This window comes from Dermochelys coriacea, chromosome 9, assembly GCF_009764565.3.
Source record: "Dermochelys coriacea isolate rDerCor1 chromosome 9, rDerCor1.pri.v4, whole genome shotgun sequence".
NCBI lineage: Eukaryota > Metazoa > Chordata > Testudines > Dermochelyidae > Dermochelys > Dermochelys coriacea.
This window is the reverse complement of record NC_050076.1, coordinates 62666447-62690381: the sequence shown is the minus strand read 5'-3', so window position 1 is coordinate 62690381 and position 23935 is coordinate 62666447. Positions and strand designations below refer to the sequence as shown.

The window sequence follows — 23935 nt, the reverse complement described above, 5'->3', positions numbered from 1 at the left end:
GATATCTTGCTTGATACTAACTACAAAGAAGCCCAGTCCCGCAAGCGAATCAGGAAAAAACAAGCAAATGATAGCAGTGCAACAGAAACAGCATTGAATCCTAGAGACAAATTTTGTGTATCTACTTACTACGCTATAATTGATACACTTGAAGCTCATATGAAGAGGAGAGGTGAAGTGTACAAAGAAGTATCAAGTAGATTTTCTTTTCTAAACGATATGGACTTATCTGACAAACAACATTCACAAGGTTCCCAAAAGCTAGTTGATTCATACCCTGTTGACTTGAACATGAATCTCTGTGGAGAAGTACAGCAGTTCCACTGTTATATGTGCGCAATGTTTAATGAAACAGGAAAAATGAAATTCAGTCATATTGATCTTCATGACACAATACTGAATGACAGAATACAATGTGTATTTCCAAATGTAGAGCTCGCACTAAATATTTTTCTAACATTGATGATTACTAACTGCTCCACAGAACGCTCTTTTTCTCAGCTGAAAAGAATAAAAAACCCTCAGAGAACAACAGTGTGTCAGGACAGACTTGATTCACTTTCCCTATTGTGTATCGAAGTGGATATGCTTCGTCGAGTCAGCTTCAATGAAGTTATCCAAAATTTTGCAATCAGAAAATCTAGAAAGAAGCTATTTTGATTTCAGCATACATGCAAGTTTTGTGTCATTTCGAAAAATAAAACTGTATTTTACGGTATAGTATTGTTTTTATTTTGAATTACATATGGGGGGGCACCATATCCTTTTCAGTGCTTAGGGCCTCTAAAGGTCTTAATCCGGCCCTGGACTCATGAAACACCCACCCCCCTCCCCTCCCACCAGTCTCTGCTTGAACCAAAACCAGTCAGAAAAAAGACTTGCAGAGAGAAGTGAAGGGCGTTGAAAGACACACCAAGACCCCTCCTGACAAGGGTGACAAGATTAAAGCATCTCCATTAGCATACAGAATGGAGAACAGAGAACCACACTGAACTCTGGGACCAGAAAAGCAGAGAAGCACTGCATCATGGGGGATCTCTACTCCAGATATTAATGAATCTATGCCTGCACACACCCAGCTCAGCAGTTATCAGACCAATTCTAGTAATGAATCCTTGATAGATATCCAAAATACTGAAGCAGCCTAATTGCATTGTGAGCTCCCTGGAAGAAAACACCACTATAGCCAAGAATGATCAGCTCCTATTGTCTAGCCTAAAGAAAACTCTTGAGTCATCAGTTTACCCATAAACAAATCTAGTGTTCTCCCTTGAACCATTGAACAAAAACCCCTACCTATGTCCAAGTAAGTGTTCTGATGCATGGAACCTCTAAGACTTGTGGGAAGGCGGATGGGTTTGCAGAGCATCCTGGGTCCTGTCCCAATGCCCTGTGATGCATTGCTTCACATCCCAGCAATCCCTGTGCTTCCATCTGCTTTTGGCGCCACCTTTCAAAGGTTTGTGTACTGCGCACCCTGCCTCTTTCAGGCTGCAGGAATGGATCCTGAACTGCTGACCAGAATGCTGCTTACTCTGACCAACACATCACAAGTGGCAGTGGAGCTATTCCTTAAACTACAAAGTCAAAAGGAGTGTGACGTTGATCTCACCACGCATAGTAGCTATGATACGAGATTGCTTGTGGCTTTCATGGAGGTGCTGACCACAATGGAACGCCGCTTTTGGGCTCGGGAAACAAGCACTGAGTGGTGGGATCACATCATGATGCACGTCTGGGATGATGAGCAGTGGCTGCAGAACTTTCGGATGAGGAAAGCCACATTCATGGGACTGTGTGATGAGCTCACCCCAGCCCTGTGGCGCAAGGAGACGAGAATGAGAGCTGCCCTGTCATTGGAGAAGCACGTGGCAATTGCACTATGAAAGCTGGCTACTCCAGACTGCTACCGATCGGTTGCTAACGAGTTCAGAGTGGGAAAGTCGACTGTTGGACTTGTGTCGATGGAAGTGTGCAGGGGTATTAATCGTGTCCTGCCCTGAAAGACCGTGAGTCTGGCAACGTGCGTGACATTGTGGATGGCTTTGCACAAATGGGCTTCCCTAACTGCAGGGGGGAGACAGATGGCACGCACATTCCAATTCTGGCACCAGACCACCTAGCCACTGAGTACATTAATCGCAAGGGGTATTTCTCAATGGATCTCCAGGCACTTGTAGATCACCGTGGATGATTCATGGACATTAGCGCAGGCTGGTCTGGAAAGATGCATGACACACACATCTTTCGGAACAGTGGTCTGTTCAAGAAGCTGCAAGCAGGGACTTTCTTCCTGGACCAGATCACCATAGGGGAAGTCGAAATGCCCACTGTGATCCTGGGAGACTTATGAAGCTGTACACGGGGCAACATGACAGCAGCAAGGAGCTGTTCAACAACAGGCTGAGCAAGTACACAATGACTGTGGAGTGTGCATATAGCCATTTAAAAGCCTGCTGGCAATGCCTGTATGGGAAGCTGGACATGGCTGTTGACAATATCCCTATGCTTATAGCCATCTGCTCTACACTCTGTAATATTTGTGAAGGGAGGGGTGAAAGCTTCACTTAGGGCTTGACCGCAGAGGCTCAGCGTCTGGAGGCTGAGTTTGAACAGCCGGAGACCAGGGCTATTAGAGGGACACAACGCAGGGCCATAAGGATCAGGGATGCCTTGAGGCAGTAATGTGAAGCTGAAAGCTACTAATATTTGTTGCTATGCTCGGGATTGCCGTGCTTGTAATGCTAGGAGGTGATTGGTGTACATGATGCAAGAAGGGACCTTAACGTAACTGTATGAAGCTTTACAGTGCTCTTTTTGCTTTCACTTAATAGAATAAAGATTGATTTCAAACCAACACAATTATTTTATTAAAAGACAACAACCAGAGGAGTCAAACAACAAAAATACATCAGCAGGGTGGGGGATGGGGGAAGGGACGGTCTCCAGAGGAAGAGGGGTCCCAGGATAGCTATAGATTTATGTATGTCCAGGGATCAGACCCAACCTTCTCCTTTGCAGTACAGTGCAGCGGGTGCTGTACCTCAGCAGGGCCAAACTGCAGAGGGATGGGTGTTGAGTGCAGTGGGTAATGGGAGTCCGCAGTACTGGACTGTGAGGAGGGAGGAGTGGAATGCTGTGGGTAGAGTGTAGGAGGTTGATAAGAGTGTGGGGGGAAGGGGCGGAGGTGTGCGCATGAAAAGAGTTTTGTGACAGCGGCTGCAGGGGAGGGTGGGCGCAGAGCTGCTCAGTTTGAAGAGCTAGTATCGCCTGGAGCATGTCCACTTGGCGCTCCATAACATTTAAGAGGAGCTCTGTGGCTTCTTTCTGGTGTGCCACATTCTCCTTTCGGTCCCTCTTCTCGCTGTCCTGCCACTTCTTCAGTTCCTGTTTCTCAGCAGCAGAGTGCATCATAACCTCACAGAGATAGTCCTCCTTAGATCTTCGTGGCCGCTTTCTAATTCTTCACAGCCGTTCTGCCACCAATAAGGGAGGCTGACCTCCCAAGGTCATCCCTGTGAAGTTTAAATGCAACATTTTACAGAAGCAGTATTGTTGGCAACAAAGACAACACTGATTAAGTGCTTTAAAACACAACCACTACTCACACACCTGTCACTAACTGGATGACCCTAGGCAAGCACACATGAGGCACAAGACCCCCAAATTGGTGAGTAGCTGCAGGGGCAGGGTGAATCACTCTTCCCGGACCCTGCTGCACACTGGACATGTGGCTCTTGGGGAGAGCCAGCACTGTAGGGGGGGCTTGTTAATAATTCCTGTCCCCACACTTTCCACAGGATGTGATCATTATGAAAGATATCTTGCTGCTGAGAGTCAACAGGAAACCAAGGGAGGTCTTCTCCAAGTCTGCAGCTTCCGCCCTGGCTCCTATGCGGCTCACCCCTGGCAGCAATGGTCCTCCCCCATCCCCACCCTTGGTGACAGCACAGTGGCACAGGAAAGTTACCGTTGATGGGGCAAGAAACAAAGCAGCTCTGCCAAGGAAACTGCAGCAGCTCATTGCCCAGTATCTCCATGAGAGTTTCCTGAAGACCTCTGAGGGAGATTCCCGTGAAGTGAGGGAGTCTATCAAGAGCCTGTTCCACCGCTCAGAATAGGTATGCAGTGGGAGACATGCCTGCTTTCTGCAATCCTCCTGCCCCCAACAAATCGCTTCAGCAATTCCCAAAATCAGATCCACTTACCAGGGGCCTCCTCTCCTGTTTGTGCTTCGCCACGATCCTACTGCTGTGACTGGCTAGGCTCCTCCAGGGTAGAAAAGAGCTCCTGGCTGCATGCATCTCTGGACTCTGAGCCATCCTCTGTCTCTGGGTCCCCCTCCCACTCTTCACCCAAGATTTCCTCCTCCTGGCTCAGTCCACTCTTGACTGGCACGTGAACCGACAAAGTATCCACAGAAGCCTTCGCAGTGGAGGTGGGATCGCGGCAGAGTATCGTGTCCAGCTCTTTGTAGAACTGGCAGTTCGTGGGCGCAGCACCGGAGCGACAGTTTGCCTCCCGCGCCTTGTGGTAGGCGTTCTGCAGCTCCTTCCCTTTTACCCTACACTGCAATGTGTCCCAGTCATGGCCCCTTTGTATTATGCATCATGAAATCTGTCCGTAGGTATCATAATTCCTATGGCAGAAGCGTAGCTGGGACTGCACAGCTTCCTCTTCCCAAATGCCAACGAGATCCAGCAGCTCGGCATTGCTCCAAGCAGGGGATCGCCTGGTGTGCGGAGCAGGCATGGCAAACTGGAAAGATGAGCTGAGACCACTGCACGAATCACTGAGCAAATAGGAAGGGGACTTTCAAATTTGCAAAAGAATGTACACAGTGGGGATGACGGTTGGTCACCTGAGGGCAGGGCAGTAGAGTTCAAACTGATGGCGAAAGAAGTGAGAACAGGCATTGTGGGAGGCCAATCACAGTGTTGTAATCGCCATGGTGTCTACACTGGCACCTCAGCGCTGTAGCCCTGGTGCAGAAAGCTCTACACCTCTCGTCGGCGTGGTTTTTTTAGAGTGCTACAACTGCACCATTTCTGCGCGCTAAGTGGCTTGGCAGTGTGTACACCTCAGGAGTTACAGCGCAGAAAGCTGCTTTACTGCACACAAACTTGCCAGTGTAGACAGAGCCTTAGAAAACATGCCTTATAGTGAGAGACTCAAGGAGCTCAATCTATTTAACTTAACAAAGAGGTTAATGGGTGACTTGATTACAGTGTATAAGTATCTAGATGGTGAACAAATATTTTGTAATGGGTTATTCAATCTAGCATTGAAAGGCATAATATGATCCAAAGGCTAGAAGCTAAAGCGAGACAAACAGATTGGCAATAAAGAAGAGTCATGGTGGATTCTCCATCACTAACAATTTTTAAATCAAGACTAGATTTAAAAAAAATCTGCTCTAGGCATTATTTGAAGAAAGTTTTATGGTTTGGCTATACAGGAGGTCAGACTAGATGCCCGCAATGTCCATTCTGGTCTTGCAATCTGTGAATCTCAGTTTTCATTTATGAAAATTTTCTGGCCCACATGGTTAGGGAAAAAAAGCTTGAAAATATGAAGCAAGAGCAGCCTGAAAACTCAGAAGCCAAAGAAAGAGACCTGTAATTCTTAGACACATGATATTAAAACAATTTCATGTGGGTTTTTGGGTCCGATTCATGATTTCTGAATACTTGGGGTTAGCAACCCTGTTGCCTGTCCTGTGCACTAGCTTGAGGACATTGCCCTGCTGGGAGGAGTGGAGATCAAGCGTGCTCTACCTCAAGCCCTGCAGGAAGGTGTTTACCAGTAACATGCTCCTCCATGAAACCTGACACAGAGAGAGAAGGCAACTAGATGAGTGATAAACACTTTCCTACAGGACCCGGAGCAGCCAGCCTATGGCAGGAAAAGATGGTAGGCCTCCCTTCCTCACAGAATCCAGGCCAGGAACAGAGACAGAAGGTACAGAGTATAGGTGGCATCCCCCACTGACTTCTGATGCTACAGCTGGGAAGCAACACGAATTCCCCATGCTGGCCCCTTCTGTGGAGATTGGATTCAGTCTTGGGATTCAGAGGGCACCAATATCCCAATGGAAACAGGAACAATAGCAAGCTGGGGGCCAAGAGGCCTAGTCCCTGTCTATGGAGTCCAAAAGCAGCTTGGGCCTGGAGGCAGCAAAGAAAAGCATTGCAGGAATGGATATATGGGCATGGGGAAAATATGAGCAGGATAGATGAAGTAGTAGAGTACTGACACCACCTTTGGAAGGAATATAGGATGCTTCTTTAGTACCATCTTATCCCTGAACACTCTTGACATAAGGCGGATCAGTCACTTTAGATCCTGGACTTCGGTCTATTTATGAGCTCACGTCTCGGATACCAGGAAAATGACCTTAAATTAAGAAACTTGAGCACATAGTGGCTGAAAAGGAGCTTTCAGCAGCTTAGTCAGGACCATATTAACAGCACCACAGACGGCTTTCTAATTAGAAATATCTAAGCCCTCATAAACCCAATGGCTAGGGAATGGGGCAGGGGGAAAAACTAGTAAACTTTCAGCCAATTTAATGTAGGTGTGAAATATCTGCCAAAAGAAACTGTAAGGAACGTGGTCTATTGCATTGAAAAATGGCGTTGGGGGGTTAAGTTTAGTTACTTTTTTTTTTTAAAGCCATGATGAGCCAAAACAGGCAAAATATCTGTAAATGTGTCACAATTGTTATCAACAAATTAAAAAACAATGAAATTCCTTTAATTTATGTTAACTGAGCTGGTTTAGGCTGAAATGACATCCAAGGATTCCCAAAGGTCACAAGGTAGCATAATGATGGGCTAAGAATTCCCTGAAACAGAAAGAAGTGTCTATATTTGGGGCAGTAGAAAGTGTCTAAACTGGACAGGGATGGTTGATCATGCCCCTTTTGCACATTTGAGTGAGGAGCACAGGGAACTGCTGAGAGATGCTGCAGTTTCTCACATCAGTTTATCTCCTCTACCACCGTGGGGAAATTTTCTGCTAAATCTGGACTAGCAAGGACTGTGACAGACAAGGGTACAATCCAGACTGAGCAGAACTGCGTCACCCCTGCTCTCTAACCTGGGGTGCCCTTTACAGTGCCTTGCTGCTGTAGCCACCAACCCAGACAGCTCACAAACAGCATCCAGCATGTAAATCACTGCCTATTGTTTGTGTTCTGCAGTCAGCCACACCTTGGCTTTTACCAGCCTTAAAGAGTACCACAGGCTGACCCTAATATACTCCCAGTACCAGATTTTCCCCCAGAAATGTATGTCCTGTACTGCCCAGCCCTCTCTTGGACATTACAAGTTATATTAAATGTATGATCCCTTTAAGGGAATAATATGCAGACAACTTGTTACCCCAAATGGAGCTACCCAGACACTTCAGTTTGAACACACTGGATTAGATACAACAATCAAATAACTTTATTAACTACAAAGAGAGAGATTTTGAGTAATGAGGCGTAAGTCAGAAATGTTTACAAGAAAAATAAAGATAAAATACTTACTGGTACCTAATTTAACAAACTATATTAGATTCCAAGCAGTCTGACTGGCCAAATTGTGCAGGTCAGGACCCCTCTCCCAGGGCTTGTCTACACTGGCAAGTTTTGCTGATGAAATTAAGGTCGACACGAAAAAAACGACAAAAGCAAAGTCGCCAAAGCGTGTCTACATTTGCTCCCTCCGTCAACAGATTGTGTCCACATTCGAGGCACCACCATAGTCAAAGAAGAGCAATGGACTGTTGGTACGTACTCCACAGTGCCTGGCGACACCATCTATCGCTAGGTGTTGTGGAAATGCAGAAACGGAGCATGGGGCATCCTGGGATGTGCAAAATGTACTGCCATTCACCGCTTTGGGTCCCAGCCCTCCAATGGTTTCTGGTTTCCTTTCATGCCATTTTTCCAACTGTCAGTCTTTTGCAGTGCGCGCCAGCATCTGCAGTGAGAGGATGGATCCTGCACTTCTCTCCTATGCGCTGTTAACTGTTGTGAGGACATCGCGCATGGCAGCAGAGTTACTGACAGAAGTTGAATTGCAGGCACCGAGTGTGATATGGACAGCAGCTACTTATCAGTGCTTTGTGCATTCACAGAGCAGCTGCATACAGTAGACTGTCGCTTTTGAGCTAGGGAAACAAGCACTGATTGGTGGGATCGTATTGTCATGCAGGTGTGGGATAAAGACCAGTGGGTACGGAACTTTAGGATGCGTAAAGCAACCTTCCTGGAGCTACGTGCTGAGCTGGCCCCTGACTTGCGGCGCAAGGACACCAGAATGAAAGCTGCCCTTTCCGTAGAGAAGCATGTTGCAATCGCTGTGTGGAAGCTGGCAAATCCAGACAGCTCCGGGTCAGATGCAAATCAATTTGGAGTAGGAAAGTCCACGGTCGGGGATGTATTACTCCAAATGTGCAGGGCAATAAATTGCATCCTGCTGCGGAGGACTGTGACTCTGGGAAATGTGCATGAAAAAGTGGATGGCTTTGCAGAGATGGGTTTCCCTAACTGTGGTGGGGCAACTGATAGCGCACACATTCCAATTTTAGTGCCAGACCACCTTGCCTCTGAATACATCAATAGAAAGGGATACTTCTCCATAATGTTGCAGGAGCTTGTGGATTACTGGGGGTGTTTCATGGACATCAATGAAGGCTGGTCTGGAAAGGTGCACGACGCATGCATCTTCAGGAAAAGTGGCCTGTACAGAAAGCTGCAGGCAGGGTCTTTCTTTCCAGACCACAAGATCACAGTGGGGTATGTGGAAATGCCCATACTAATCCTGGGAGACCGTTCTTACCTCTTATAGCCCTTGCTCATGAAACCTGACACAGGGTACCTGGATAGCAGCTAGGAGTGTTTTAACAACAGGCTGAGCAGGTGCCACATAGTAGTCAAATGTGCCTTTGGCTGTTTGAAAGGTCGTTGGAGGTGTCTCAATGGCAGGCTAGACCTTACCGAGGATAATATTCCTGTGGTCATAACCGCGTGCTGCACTTTGCATAATCTGTGTGAATCTAAGGGTGAAATGTTTGCTCAAGTGTGGAGCACCAAGGCAGAGCGCTTGGCTGCACAGTTTGAACAGCCAGATGCTAGGGCTGTCAGAGGAGCCCAGAGGGCTGCTATTATCAGAGAGGCTTTGAGGAACCTCTTTGACAATGAGGGGCAGTAACACGTCTGCTTTGGAGCTGCTTCCCTGGTACATCCACGTACAATTTTGGGGCCCAAGATCCGTGCAACACAATGCTTTAGAAGCCTGTTCCCGAGAGTGAATTGACTGCTATATGCTTTTGTAGAACACAGAATAAAAACGCTGTACCATTAAATACCTTAACCTTTATTTATTGTTAAAAAAGGTAAAACCTCACAACTGTATGTAGCTCCAGTGATCATTGTGCAAGCTGTGAGAGGGGTGGAGTGACAAGGAATGTCTGGGCGTAGAGGGGGGTGGGGTTGGCAAAGAATTGTGCATGTGCATGTGCTGCAGTGGAGGTTGACCACAGATCTGCTCAGTCTGCAGCTGTATCAAAGACCTGAGCATCCCTGTCTGATCCTCCATCACTTTTATCATCCTCTCAGTCGCTTGCCTAGCAAATGCTGCATTCTCTTTTCTGTCCTGCCTTTCAGCTTCCCAGCACTCTTTGCGTTCCCTGGTCTGTCTTTCATCATCCTGCAGCACCTCCCGGAACATGTCTTCTTTGCTGTGCCTATGGTTCTTCCTTATCTGCCAAAGCAGGTCGGCTGGGTGCATCGTGTGTTCCTCAAGGTCTGTGCTGCACAGAAGAGGGATTGTTACATTCCAGCAAACACTGAAACACGGGCCTTTTGCTAGTAGAAATCACTTTCTCACCGACACTCTAGGCAGGCACACAGTTCACGGTGAGTGTCGGGAGTGGGGGGAAGGTGGTTGTGCGTACAGATAAAACGGTCACAGCTTGCAGGGCAGCTTTGCAGTGAACTCATTCTAAAACTATCACACACTTTTTCACAGGCGGCTAACCGGCTGGCTGACATCTCACTGCTGCAGGTAACCAGGGAAACCAGGGCACAACTACTGCATGCTTGTAGCTTTCACCCTGGTCTATATACAGCTCAGCTATGTGCCACTTTGGTCCCAACTCCAGTGATTGCTAAATGGCATGGTACAGTTTCCTACAATGGGGGAACTAATAATCCCTTGGAATCTGCAGCAGAGCATTCACGAGTACCACTTGGAAACTTTCCAGAGTCTCTCTCTGGAGGATTCCCTGCAGGTCGCCATGTCCATCGACACCCTGCTTGGCCATGCAGATTAGCTACACAGGGCAATGTCCAGCTCACAGAAAACACTACCTGCCTCTCACTTTTCAATTCCCTACACAAGCCACAGCAACTTACCTGGCATCTCATCTGTTTCCTGCTCCCCACTGAGCACTTCTGGAATGGAGAAAAGTTCCTGGCTGTCTGCCCCACTGGGCGACCCCGCTGGGAGCTCCACATCCTCTTCTAGCTCAACTTCTTCTTTCAGAATTTCAGCCTCTGGGTTACGCCCCCTTTCTGCTGCCTCCAAAATATCCATGGGGCAATCAGCAATGGAGGTGGGGCCATCACCGAGGATAACATTCAGCTCCTTATAGAAGTGGCAGGTCTTAGGTGCACCACCGGAGCAATGGTTTGCCTCCCATGCCTCATAATACACTTGCCTCAGCTCCTTTATCTTCACTCTGCACTGCTGCATGTCCTGATCACAGCCCTTTTTGCACAAGCCTCAAGAAATTTGCCTGTGTGTCCCCCGATTCCTATGGGTCACTCGCAGCTACGACTGAACAGACTCCTCTCCCCATATGCTGATCAGATCCAACAACTCAGTGGTGGTCCAAGTGGGAGCACATTTGGTGCAATAGCCAGCCATGCTCACCTGGGAAGCCAGCAAGCAGGAAATGAGATTTAAAATTTCCGGGCCCTGCAAGGCTGCAGGGCAGCGGAGTTCAAACCGCTGAACAGAGCAGTAGCATGGGAATTGTGGGACAATTTCTGGAGGCAATAAAATTGGAAAAAAAGCTGTGGTGTCTAGACTGGCTGTTTGTCAACAATAAAGGGAGAGGAAAAGACAAAAGTCTCTCACAGAGGTAGAAGTTTTTGGTCACCAAAACTGGGTGGTTCCAGCAATGAGCTGCCAAAATCTTAACAACCGGTTCCCTCCTCACCCCATGAGGGGGTCGCTGTCCACCCCCAACCCCAGGACTCCTGCCCCATCCAACCCCCCGCGTTCCTTGATGCCCACCCCAGGACCCCTGCCCCATCCATCCCCCTCCCCTGTCCCCTCACTGCCCCCAGAACCGGGCAGGAGGGTCTCGTGCCCCACCGTAGTGGGTGCGCACCCCGCCCCTAAGAGTCAGAGGGACCTGCTGGGGGGCAAGGTGGGGAGTCCCAGCAGTGCTTACCTGGGGCAGCTCCCAGGAAGCATCCAGCAGGTCCCTCTCTGGCTCCTAGGGGTGGGGTAGCGTAGCTGGGGGGGAGCAGGGGGAGCGGCCGCTCCCCCCACTGATCACTTCAAAAGTGGCGCCTTAGACGCAGACTCCTTGGGTGCTCCAGGGCTGAACCCTCCATGGGGAAAATTTGGTGAGTGCAGAACCCCCACCGGCAGCTCCCCGCCCCGCGCCTGGCCCCAGCTCACCTCAGCTCCGCTCTTCCTCCTCCCCTGAATGAGCTGCCCCGCTTCGCTTCTCCGCCCCCCTGCTTCACACGAATCAGCTGTTTGCGCAGGAAGCCGGGGCGGGCTGAGAAGCAGGTGGCGGCTTCGCACTCAGGCCCAGGGAGGCAGAGGTGAGCTGGGGCGGGGAGCGGTTCCCCTGCACGCCCCCCGGGTTACCTAATGCGGTAAAGGCAGTTTTTGGTGACAAAAACTTGCCAGTGTAGACAAGCCCCCAGAGTCTAACAGCTGCTTCCTTTGTCTCTTCAAGCGTACTGAATGTGATGGGTAGGGAAAGACAGAGGAATGCCTTGGGGTGTTTGTCCCTCCTTTTTATCGTTTCAGGCCTAGTCTACACTGCAGAGTTTTGTCGCCAAAAGACAAAACAGTGGAGGTGGACACACTGCCATGCCACTTTTGGCGACCAAACTTCAGTTTCAACGACAAAATAAAACCACCTCTACAAGAGGCATAAAGCTTTTTGTAGCAAAGTTAAAACGACAAAGTGTCAGCGCTGACACTTCTGTTTGTTATATCGCTAGAACTGCCTCCTCCAGTATCCCACAATGCCGTTCTGCTCATTGTTTTTAACTCAACAGCCCTACAGGTATGCGCCCCTCCCCCTTCAAAGCTCTGTTCTGACAGCTGAGCGTGCTGCTCTGCTCTGGGCAACGAAGAGCAAATCATTAACATGGAATGTTCGAGTGTGTGAGTGAGTGTGAGTGTGAGTGTGAGTGAGTGTGAGAGTGAGTGTGTGAGAGAGAGAGAGTGTGTGTGTGTGTGAAAGAGACACGGCTGTGCAGAGCCAGGGAGGGAAGTGGGGGGCTGATGTCAGGGGTGTCCCTCATCCACTGCCTCAGGACTGGTTGCTTCTGGCGGCTGTCTGAATTTATAAGTCAGCGTGCCGACAAGCTCACTCTCCCCCAACACACACACACACTCTCTCTCTCTCACATACACACTCCCACACACACATTCCCCCAGCAGTGTCTCTCCTCACACATACACACTTCCTATCACACACTCTGCCCCTCTCCTCCACGCACACTTCAGTTGAAAAGCAGCTGGCAATCTAGCAGGAGGCCCATGGAACAACTGGATTGAGAAATTTCCATCATGCGACGCTGTACCTGCCCCATGAGGCATTGCAAACCCTTCCCAAAGCACCCTGCAGCCAGTTGCACAGTGAGATAGCTACCACAGTGCACTGCTCTGTGTCGATGCAAGACCTGCTATTGTGGACGCACTCTGCCGACACAAGGAGCATAGTGTGGACATGCAACAACTGTTTGATTAAAGCACTTTAATTAAAACGGCACAACTTTTGGCGACAAAACTCTGCAGTATAGACATAGCCTCAGTCCCCCTCTTGAAAACATTTCCAGGAAACAAAGAAAGAATCTATGTGGAAGGATGTTCCCTGCTGGTTTTAAACATGTTTGAACTTCCTTTGTCTTTCTTTCCTGCTTGATGACTCTTTTTACTACTTAAATGCAAATTAAGAGGAGCACACATTCCTTTGTTTAGGACAGATCTGTTTGTCAGCTTCGGCATGGGCAGGGATGTGGTGTTTGAAACATGTACACTCTAAAAGGGATTTTTATAACTTCACATACAATGTTGCAACTTATTTTACCAGGACAATACAGACCAGCAAATTATGAGTTTTCAAATGACCCTTTCAAGGCATACCTTATACAAACTTTATTACAATAGTGGATAGGGTGTAAACACCAAAATATGGTGCTACAGTTTCTCACATCAGTTGATCTCATCTGCCACCCTGGGAAAAAATTTTGATTCATCTGGACCAGTTGGGACATCATGATAGCAGGTCAGTTGAATCCTAACAAAAAAACCTCTGCTGTGTCAAGATTTAAGATTCCTGGGAAAGAAAGGAAGGAAGAAGCATCACTTAATTCCTAATATATTCTCTCTTCCCTGTCTTTGTTGTTTGGCTTCTGTCCAATCAAGTGCAAACTAAAGCATTTCTGTATTACCGTGATTACAACTGACATAACAGGAGACAGCAGTGTAAGCAGCCTTGCTGCCAGAGGAAGGAGAACTGGTAGCCAGGATATGCCAGGCAGATGTCATCCAAGACCAGGAAAGTTTATAACTGATTTGTTCCTGCTTGCAGTACACAACAATAAGACAGAAGTTATCCATACTTCTTGCATTTGTTTAAAGAGCAGCGATAATCTTAATCACTGGTTAACTAAAATCCAAACAGCAGATTAACTGTGTTCCCCGGCAACACATGTGTTGATTGACACATTAGGACTCCATTAGCTTGCATGACTGACTACTGTTTTCTCTTTCAGGTATAGAGGTTTTTGGTATCAGCAAGAGATTTTCAAAACAACTTGTTTCTTTTGAAGAATTTTTTTTTTTTTTTACCATTAAATAAATAGAAGGGGAGAGAGAGAACATTCCCTAAATGAAAGGCCATCTGACTTTGGAATTCCAGTTCTTGAGTTCTCTCCATTTTGGGTCGTTTGGAAGTGTGTGGAAGGATTTCTGCAGTGAGGTCACTATGCTAAAAGCAGGCCAGGTACTTTACCATAAAGCCCAAGAAGCATGGCTAATTTCTTAATGCCATAACAGTAAGAAAAGGACTCTAAGCAACACCTTGAAGCCTGATACACTTTCATCACAACAAGTCCGTCACCCAAACTTTGGCAAGTGAAGCAGTTTTTGTTGTGGGCATAAAAAACCCTATATTCTCCCCTATGACAATGCCTGAGCTTCATACTTGAAAGAAGGAAAGAAGCTAGTTTGCAGAAATGACTTCCTACTTCACCTACCCTCCTCCCCCTTCAAAAGTCCCCATATCATATGGCTACTGCTGAACCTCCATGTGGAGACCTGCTAAATGGAGCCACTTGAGATAGACAAGAGACAGCTGCCCTCAGTGATTTACCATGAGCAAAGGACACCTGCTCTTGATATTGTGCTGTTTCCACACAACTATAAGTCAATTTTTTAAATCCATTTATCTACTTCCAAAAGTACCCATTCATCATCAATAATCCTACCCTGTACCACCACACCCTGGATCCAAACCCTCTACATTCCCAACTTAACCCCTCCACAAACATGCCTTCACTCCCAAAAAGCAAGTACATGCTGGAAAAGTTAACAAATCCAGGTTCTTGCAGACTAAATGAAGACAGCACATTGTAAAAGCTGAGAACCTCTCAGGAAAAATACCCTGCTAGTATTTCTATTTAAAATGGAGAAGGAGATGTTCTAGGTGGAGTTAATGGTTATATGAAGCTGTATCAAATAAGGAGAGATGTGATCGCTCATCCTACTTCTCTTTGCTGCACAGAAACAAAAACATTTAAAAAAAGAAAGCAAGGCCTCTTCTACAGCTTAAACTGTGCCCCTGTGAGGGATCGACATTTCACAGAGGAACTTCATGCGTTACAGCTCTTAAAATATGTCAAAAGACATCTGGAGTCTCAGAAAAAGCCTGGAAACAGTATACTGAAAATCTACTAAGTCTTATCTAAGGATGCTGCAAACACCAGCACCAGGCTATCATGGTGAGGAATAGCTACTGGGTTCTCTAAGCAGAAGATGCTTTCTATTGAGTACCTGTAATAAGTTTACTTCCACACCTTCATCAATAAGCTCAGAAAGTAATGGATAGACATTTCAAAGGGAACCATCTCCAGGTGCCTTGAAATATCTGCTTTGTGGACCTGGATTGTCTCCAAAGTGAAACAAGGCCAAAACCAAACTGACATTAACACTTTATCATCTGCAGAAGTGTTATTCCCTCTGCCTTCGCCTCCGGTAAAAATATAATTGTATTCAGAACTTCTGTCAGAATTTCACTCCTGAACATCATCATCATCAGCCCCTTTGTCTCTAATAGGCCCTGCAGACTATTGCATTGATGCTGTGCACAGGCCACTAGCATCAAGACAAGCTCCAACTGCTTCAGAGTAATTGAGGCACAAGCTCAAATTCAAACACTCTCACAATTTCAAGGGTTCTTAGTACTGTCAGGACAAGATACTAGTTGTGAGTGCAGAAAAGAAACCTATACAGAATAGAATGTAGTGGGGTCAGCACAAAAATCTTTGATGAAAGCTGTGATAAATGAATGGGGAGGAAGGTAGCTATCTTTTATGGACATCCAGCCAGCCAGTTAGCTATAAAATCCCTGTTAGTAGCTGTTCTCTACTTGCTTTACCTGTAAAGGGTTAAAAAGACTGACTGCATGCATAGATAAAGGGAAGTGAGGGGCAACTGGCCAAAAGAGCCAATGGGAAAGCTAGAAATTTTTAAAATTGAAACAAGACTCCCCTTTTGTCTGTCTGCTGCTGTTCTCCAGAGAGAGGGGACAGAGCAAAACAGGGCTAAAGCTGTGAACCAGGTATGAAAAATCACCAGATATATCTAAAACTACTCAATCTGAAACCCTAGATATGTAAGTAGATTAGAAAATGTCTAAAAAGATGTGATTAAAGCTTGTGGACTCCTCTGTGCTAACCCCAAATGCTTTTGTTTTCCTTGTAACCTTTAAGCTGGACCTCAAGAAAACCATTCTTGATGCTTAATTATTAGAATTGCTCTTTTTAAATCTAGCAATACCTAAGTTCCAGATGTATTTTCTTTCTTTTTGTTTTTAATAAAATTTCCCTTTTTTAAGAACAGAATTGGGGTTTTTGGGTCCTAAGAGGTTTGTGGATATGTTGTTTAATTAGCTGGTCACAACAGCTGATTTCCTTTGTTTTTCTTTCTCAGCTTTTCCCCGGATGGGGGGTTAAAGGGCTTGAGGATACCCCACAGGGAGGAATTCCCAAGTGCACCTTCCTGGGAAAAAAGGGGGATTTTTTGCATTTGGGTGGTGGCAGCATCTACCCATCCAAGGTCAGAGAAAAGCTGTAACCTTGGGAGTTTAATACCAGCCTGGAGTGGCCAGAATAAATTTTTAGAATCCTTGCAGGCCCCCACCTTCTGCACTTGAAGTGCCAGAGTGTGGAATCAGCCTTGACACTAGCAAAGCAGTCTTGTTAAATGAAGACATCAGTTTGAACATATTCTTTTGTCTATTTCTGTCAAATAACTGGTACACCAACTCACTAGAAATTGGAGCCTGGGTCCCTAGAGATGTTAGGTGCTTGCTGCCAGAAGTAGAGGATAGAGCCAGTTGCATACCTGCAATCAAAGAGACACTTCTCTCTAGACTACAGAAGTAGTGATGTCTTGTTCAATGAAACTTTGAAACAAAACACAAGACTAACACATTAAAGTTGACCTGCAAAACTTTGATGAATATTTCTAACAGCTCCCATATGTTTTCAAGTCGGTATCTCTCCACCACCACCCCTCTTTCTTTCTTTCTTTTTTTTTTTATTTGGCTGTTATGCCTCCTCAAAGTTTGCCTTTTGGACACACCCCACTGGCCTCAGCAATTTATTGAACTTCCTTTTCTGTGAAACAATGACAGTCTAAATCCTACAGACATGTCAATCACTGACTAATCAGAGCTCCTTCTAGTCTCCAAGCATTATCCCCTCCATGCTTTCTATATTGGAAGGTAGACCTAAGCAATGTAACAACTTTAAACAAACACTATAGTAATATATATGTAAAGAGTATTATGGAGAGGGGAAGGCTGTTTGCATCAATTCTGCATGTCAGCAGAGGGCAGATTTTACATCCCTTTCATTTGTGTTTTTCGGGGGGGGGGGAGGGTCAGAGACACTATTTTCAGTTTTAATGGTCATGAAGACATGGGTTTTGACAAACTAAATAAAAAGCAGCAGTGGGTCTTCACAAACCCTGAGAAACTGTAAAAATGAACAAACTCAAAAAAGCTTTGCAGATCACTTCTGAGGCACAAAGTGCACTGAAGTCTCAACTACTGGTGTCACCAACACCCTAGCTCTCACTGACTTATTTTAAAAAGATATCAAAGTGGAGCTCCAGTACTTCTCACCAAATCAACGAAGACTTCACATGAGGCTAGGACGCACAACTCCAGTTGATTCAAGGGCTGAAGTCTTCAGGAAATTCTAAGCTACCCTCTCAGTGAATTTACAGGAAGCATGAGAGGAAGCCAGAAGAGCTTTTAGGGCACCCCATCCAAGACTTGACTGCTTACATTGATATCTGAGAGGCACTCTAACAGCCAAGCCTATCATACTTCATTCCTAGGTACAGGATACCGCAGTCATGCCTGTCTTTGATGGACATAGTCCAACCACATTCAGAACACTTCTTAAAGCCAGTGGGCTTTTTCTTTTCCAGTCCTAAAAGAGAAAACAGGAGTCATCCATGCAAGCTGAAGTACAGTCCTAATGAGTCAACCAACTCACATGGTGCCAAGGAACAAGAAAAGAGAACTGACGTGCTAATAGATATAGAAGGCTGCTCAAGGCACAAGTTTTCCAATGCCAGCAAAGAAGCAACACCACCAACTGCTAACATTGCTGATTATTTTCTTCTTCTAAATGAAACTAGGATTCAAAGTAGCAGACAGACAATTAAAATAAAATCCTGTGGCAGAAAAAACTAATGAGGTGTTAAGAGACAGACAGCTATAGGGCCTGAATTAGCAGAAACAGTGACGCTAGAGAGCTCCTTCACCTGCCAGAGAAAGAAAGGAACTGGTTGCTGAAGAAACAGGAGATGCTGGTGTTCCATAGCAGGAGCTGGCACAAGACACCCCCTGCTGGAAACAACAACTTTAGAAAGCTGAACTGAAGAAACTCCAGCACTGGAGCACAGACCCACGTTTGGGAATCTGTAATGATGGACCTCTTAGAAGAAGTGCAATATCAAAAGCAACATAACTCTTGCTAGATGGTCTTGATAAATTTGTAGCTGTTTTGGGTGGGGGGAGGGGGAGTTTCTTGACTGGAAGTCAGTTTTGATATTCAGAAGTGCCAAACTGGTAAATTGGCAACAGGATACAAGAATGCTTTCCCCAGCCCGATTTACATTTATTTGGTGAGGACATTATGACCTCTTCTTTTGAATGTACGGTTGACATTCATCCATACTTTTTTTTTTTTTTTAAACCTGCAGGGCGGATTACTGGGATGTGCTCTTAGAGCTACAGCTGAAGACCATTTGGAAACTTCAGCTGGTGCAAACTATGACTGTTCACTCACTTGGAGTGTTTCTCATGGACTGCACAACACTTGGGTTGTGCTTCAAGACCATGCCAGCCTGCAATACATGGCTGAGGGAAATTCAAGATGTTGGCTTTGATTTTTAAGCCCTACATAGTTTGTGTTCTAGCTACCTTAGGGCCTGATCCTGTTCCAATGAAATACATGAGAGTTTCATCACTGACCAGACCCTCAGAGGCCACCTCTCCTCTCCTAACCCAAAGTTGATATCACCTGGAATGCTGTTGCTCAGCCTTTTGATCTATACATCTAGGGGATGGGGGCAGAATATTTTTATATGAAGTTAAAGGTAAGAGTCCTCAACTACAGAACTAGTTTCCCTGCCCCAGAAGCTGGTCCAATAATATGTCCAGAGTGTGTTAGGCCTTGTAGAAAGGTTATCTGTATATACAGGCTTTTGTCTGAGGAGCTATTTGGAAAAGCTGATGTTCTGCTGGGGCCTAAGAGAATTTCACTCTTTCACAATAAGCACGGTTCTTAAGTGATAAGTTTAAATGTATTTTAAGCTTTGCATATGTAAAAAGTGTTGATAATTTAATAAAAATGCACTTGTGTCTGAGTCCTCTCTTTCTCTCGCTCCCAACAGAAGTCAAATCTAGCATGCCAGAAAATTTGACTCAAAAATTGAGTTCAGGGAGGGAAAAGGTTACATGACCTGGACTCTAGTAGCATGTATAAAAATCATCAATCTTGAACTTGATCTTAAAAATACTCGTGTCCTGAGACCCCAGGTATCATTTTAAACAAAAACTGAACAGCCAGGCATTAAATAACTGTCTCTTAATATCCATTGGAAGGTTGCAACATTGAACACTTACAGAATCTCTAGCACACACACTGAAAATGTGTTTTTTTGCTGATGGGTCTCCTTATCCAGAAACATACCTTTATCATCTGCATCATAAACATCAATGACAGAAGGGGAAGTAAATGCTTCTCCTGAGAATGATGGGAGGGGGGAAAAAGAGGGGGAAAGCTAGAAATTCAATCAAGCTCCTCCCTGTTTATTGGCTGACTGAACTCTAGAGTCAATATTAATTAAAAGTAAATTAAAAGTTAAAGGTATCTTGTTCAAGTCAACCATATTAAAGAAGTCTTCACTCCAATACATACTGAAGTTACTTCAGAAGAGTTACAAGGGCACAATAACAGCAGACTACATATTCTGGTGCATTCTAAATGGCCCAGTATAGGACTCACCTGCTTTGAACAGATGCACTTTGTGGAGGAAATCTCGTATGTCACAGTTATTTGATCACAGTGATGACAATTCTCTACATATAAATGACCACATGCAAGCTAGCTCCACACAGTGTATTTTGTAAACAGAATTAGGGATTAAATTTCACAGAGGCTTTTCTAGGACAAGTATCTTGCATAGGCATCTACCCTACTTATTTTGAAAAGTTTGTAAGGCATGATATAACTGTTAAGAGACTTTTCCTGCACATACTTACAGTGCACCCTTTTGAATACACAAGATGTGGTACAATTTTTAAATTAATTATACAAGCGAGGCAAGCAAGGATTCTCTTCTATGCACAAACATCCTCATACACTGAGGGCAGATCTACACTACTGCAGTAAATCAATATAACATAACTGAAGTCGACGTAGTTAGATCCACTTACCGCAGTAGCTACACTGCGCTGTGTCGACGGGAGAGTCTCTCCCGTCGACTTCCCTTACGCTTCTCAGGGAGATGGAGTACACAAATCATAGAATATTAGGGTTGGAAGAGCCTCATAAGGTCATCTAGTCCAAATCCCTCCTCAGAGCAGGACCAGCACCAACTAAATCATCCCAGCCAAAGCTCTCTGAAGCTGGGCCTTAAAAACCTAAGGATGGAGATTCCACCACCTCCCTAGGTAAAGCGTTCCAGTGCTTTACCACCCTCCTAGTGAAATAATGTTTCTTAATATCCAACTTAGACCTCTCCCACTGCAACTTGAGACCACTGTTTCTTGTTCTGCCATCTGCCACCACTGAGAACAGCTTAGCTTCATCCTCTTTGGAACCCACCTTCAGGTAACTGAAGGCTGCTATTAAATCCCCCCTCACTCTTCCCTCCTGCAAACTAAATAACCCCAGTTCCCTCAGCCTCTCCTCATAAGTCATGTGCCCCAGCCCCCTAATCATTTTCATTGCCCTCCGCTAGACTCTCTCCAATTTGTCCACATCCCTTCTGTAGTGGGGGGACCAAAACTGGATACAATACTCCAGGTGTGGCCTCACCAGTGCTGAAGAGGGGAATAATCACTTCCCTCGATCTGCTGGCAACGTTCCTACTAATACAGCCCAATATGCCATTGGCCTTCTTGGCAACAAGGGCACACTGCTGACTCATATCCAGCTTCTCGTCCACTGTAATCCCCTGGTCCTTTTCTTCAGAACTGCTACTTAGCCAGTTGGTCCCCAGCCTGTAGCGGTGCACGGGATTCTTCCTTCCTAAGTACAGAACTCTACACTTGTCTTTGTTGAACCTCATCAGATTTCTTTTGGTCCAATCCTCCAATTTATCTAGGGAGTTCTCTCCCACGATTTAGTATGTCTTCGCCAGACCTGCTAAATCAACATTTGCTGCATCGATTGTAGCAATGCCGATCTACCAGTAAATGTAGACAAGCCCTGAGAAGAGAAAAATACTCTTAAATAACTTAGGTCAAAGTCTTAGCCACATGGGTAATTCTATCTACTTCAATTGCACTGCTCATATAGGTGAAATTGAGCATGTTCTTAAGTATTTGCAGGATTAGGGCCTTCATGTTGTCTTGATCATAGTAACTCAAAACCATCAATTAGTATGTTATTTAGATTTACAAATTCTACTACGTGTAACTACTGTCTTTAGACAAAAGCAATGTAGGACAATCTACTTGAATTTTTTTGCTGACTAACTTTTTAAAATTCAGTTTCTGATAAAGATTATTTAAACAACAGTATGTATTACAATAGAACCTCAGAGTTACAAACATCTTGGGAATTGAGATTGTTTGTAATTCTGAACAAAATGTTATGGTTGTTCTTTCAAAAGTTTGCAACTGAACGTTGACTTAATACAGCTCTGAAACTTTATTATGCAGAAGAAAAATGTTGCCTTTAATCATCTTAATTTAAATTAAACTAGCACAGTTTCCTTACCTTGTCAAATTTTTTTTAAACTTTCCTTTTTTTTTAAAAAAAAAAAAGTCATTTACGTTCAACAGTACTGTACTGGGTTTGTTTGTTTGGTTTTTGTTTTTTTGTGGGGGGGTGGTCTCTGCTGCTGCCTGAGTGCGTATTTCCGATTCCAAATGAGGTGTGTGGTGGACAGGTCAGTTCGTAACTCTGGTGTTCATAACTCTGAGGTTCTACTGTAAGTTTTTTTTCTACCTATCAACCTGAAACTGTATGGCCACAATATCTTTATTATCGTGCAGCAGTAGCTGCACCATAGTTAGAATGCATTACAGGTTCCATTTTACAGGAATGAATTGCTTTAGTTGAACCCCTTTTGCAAAAAATCTGAAGCACTGTGGCCTCTTGCTTGCTTCACAGTTGTTCCTCATGTGTTGATCCACATTATATCAGTTAGACAGATGAAGTGATTTTTTAGACTATTATTGAGAAAAAACATTTTTTACTTAAAACATGTTTAGAAAATAAAACAGTGGTGTAACCCACTGAGAAAGTGTGAGAAGGCCTCCTCTAAGGGCTGGTCTACAAAGATGTAAGCAGTTACTCCTGTTGCTGAACGGATAGTGGTGTGAGCTGGGAATCTGAAGGTCCAGGGTTAAATCCCTGCTGTTGGCCTTAGTGAGAGATGTTATGGTTGTATGTTATTCACACAGTGAGAAGACCTCTTTAAAAGAGATTTTGTACTGAAGTTATAATTACAGCTATGATTTTGGCCCGGGGAATTTTTATTAAAAGTCACAGACAGGAGGTGGGCAACAAACAATAAAATCACAGGAATGTACACACAGTAATGCAGCTTCCACTACACCAATACAGCAGCTCTTAAATGGCCTATTAAACTTTATATAATTTTGATTACTGACAAGATTAATTGTTAGTAAATGACCCTTTTACATTCTAACAGTTACAGCTTTCTACAATTCGGAAAGCAGAGGCCCAGGCCCTGCTGGGCCACTGCCCCAGAAACCCTAAGCCCCACCACCTGTAACTTAGCTTTGCGGTGCCCCCTGTGGTGTGGGGCCCCAGGCAATTGCCCAGCTTGCTAGCCCCGAATACCGACCCTGGCAACAATGGGGAACAAAATGGTATTTTTGACACTTGTACTGCATATTTTAAAGGAAATAAGCAATTTCTCATTTTTTTCCCCTCAAATCTAATACTTCTATTGGAATTTTCCAGAACTCTTGGACATCTCTTAAAATCTGGGAATCTGTGACCTCCGTAACAGAATTGTAGCCTTAGTTATGACAATCAGTAAATGATGACAAGAATTGTCATTTCACACTTCAGTCATTTGTCATGTGCTCGGATTGCAGGTGTTGCACACTGGTAGGCTTGAAGGTTGAGAGGTATGCTTCACACTGGCAGGCACATGGGATCTAAATAAGCAGACATGCTGCTGGAGTGCAAGCACACACTCTTCTGTTACAGCCACTCCTGGCAGCATCCAGTTTTTGAGTCCATGAGAGGTTGTAGCGTGTTTCAGAGTGAAGATGCAGAATCCTACATGGAGGTTCCCTTCAACTGGCAGGTTACATGATCTCTTCTAAACACAGCAGGTTGTTCTTCATGTGCATAATTAAGTAATTCTTAAGTGACATACAATAGGGTGTTAGACGTCATGCTTGGGTTGGCAGGGAACTGGGTTTCTACTACTTACATGGATACCTACTGTCCTAGCGGAGGAGGTATATGACCTAGCATGCTGTCCCTGTTTTAAGCTGGCAGGGAAAGAGTTAACCCTCTTGCCCTAGGAAAAGGCACAGCTGTTTCCACTGACTGCAAAGACACTGGAGAAGAGATAATGGTCTTTCTCCCACAAGACACATGAAATATGCAATGGGAAGAAGTCTCCTGCAAGACCCTCCAAAGGGGAGCCTGAAAAAAGGCTGCAGGCCC

At 45.2% G+C, this 23935-nt stretch overlaps 1 protein-coding gene and 1 long non-coding RNA gene across 2 annotated transcripts in view; both read right to left on the bottom strand.

Annotated features, from left to right (window-relative positions):
- ENOX2 (ecto-NOX disulfide-thiol exchanger 2) overlaps positions 1-23935 on the bottom strand; it is a 132471-nt gene that overhangs the window by 102876 nt on the left and 5660 nt on the right.
- On the bottom strand, positions 12995-17614 carry LOC122455675. The gene is made up of 2 exons (XR_006274060.1): positions 16878-17614; positions 12995-13587 (listed from the first exon to the last, which is right to left on the bottom strand). It is a non-coding gene; the product is annotated as an uncharacterized LOC122455675 (long non-coding RNA).